Below are 1,496 nucleotides of genomic sequence, written 5' to 3'. Positions count from 1 at the left end.
TATATATTAACTATTATAAAATAAAAATAAAAAATAAAATATATAAAAAATTACAAAAGAAGTTTTTAAATAAATTTTTTAACGCATCATATTAAAATCAATAAGGATTGAACAATGACAAATTTGGAAATAAATTGAGGGCAATGCTTATAGGAAAAAAACAAGTATAATTACCCGTGTCATGCACGTGAGAAGATTAAAATTATAATTTTAAATTATTTTTTTAAAATTAATTTGAATTATAATAATTTGATTAATAAAAAAATAACACTGTTGATAAAATCGTAATTAGTAGCCCTTAGGTATGAAAAATAATAAACAGAAAAAAATTTATGTTTGAGGTACGAATTTTCTAGATGATAAATTAAATAATTGTAACAATTTACTATTATTCCTTCTCTATATATATATATATATACACTAATTATACACGGTAATAATTAGCAAATATCTTCAATGGAGATACTTACTATAATTAGGTGAAATTTATTTCATTATATTTTATTAACCTTTATGATTAATTCAATAGAGATACTTACTCAATATATATGTTATCTACATTAATTATATGCCAATATTTTTAGAAAAGAGCTAAAAGAGAAGATATATAAAGATATATAATATCATTGCTATATAGGAAGTAGGGCTGTCAAACGGGCTAGTCCGGTCCATTTAGGCCCAACCCATTAAGCCAGTAGGTTAAATGGGCTGGCCCGTTTAAGCCCACTTTATTCGCAGGCCAGAATTTTAATTTCTAGCCCGGACTATTTATGGTCAGTCCGATGGGTTAAACGGGCCAGCCTGTTTATCATTTAATTTTATTTTTTGAAAAATATTTTGACAAAAAATATCACCTTTAGGTCAAAAATCTTTAAAATAATATTTTTTTAGTTGATAGATCTGATTTTCAGGTCGAATCGAGAGAAATATCGACTAAAAGTACTGATTTTTTTGGAAAAAATGTAAAAAAAAATAAACGGGCCACCCATTTAGCACACAGGCTAGCCCGTTTAGCCCGAAATTTAAACAAGTTTAATTTTAGAGGCAAAGTCCACCCATTTAAATGGGTAAACGGGTTGGTCCGATTAGTTTAGTCCATTTTGACGGTCCTAATAGGAAGCATACATAAATTGATACATTTTTTTATTATATTATACAACTTAAAATTGTAGTATCATGTTATTATTAATTCTAGATACTTGCTATAATTATATCAAATTTAATCATGACTCTAAATAAATAAAATAGATAACATTCAATATTTTTTTTTCTTTTTACATTCAATATTTACTGTAAATATAAAAAGTAAGATAATTAATGAAAAAATATGAACAGAAAATAAAATATATTAATTAAAATTCAATTTGTTATCTAATTAATCTTGTGTCCATACGATAAAACTTTATGAAAATGTTATGAATCACAAAATTTTTTTATTCTACAAAAAAAAAAATACTATACGTAACTTTTAGTCGTACAAAAATAATTATAAGAAT

The sequence above is a fragment of the Arachis duranensis genome, chromosome 3, assembly GCF_000817695.3.
Source record: "Arachis duranensis cultivar V14167 chromosome 3, aradu.V14167.gnm2.J7QH, whole genome shotgun sequence".
Taxonomy (NCBI): domain Eukaryota; kingdom Viridiplantae; phylum Streptophyta; class Magnoliopsida; order Fabales; family Fabaceae; genus Arachis; species Arachis duranensis.
This window is presented reverse-complemented; position numbering follows the sequence as displayed.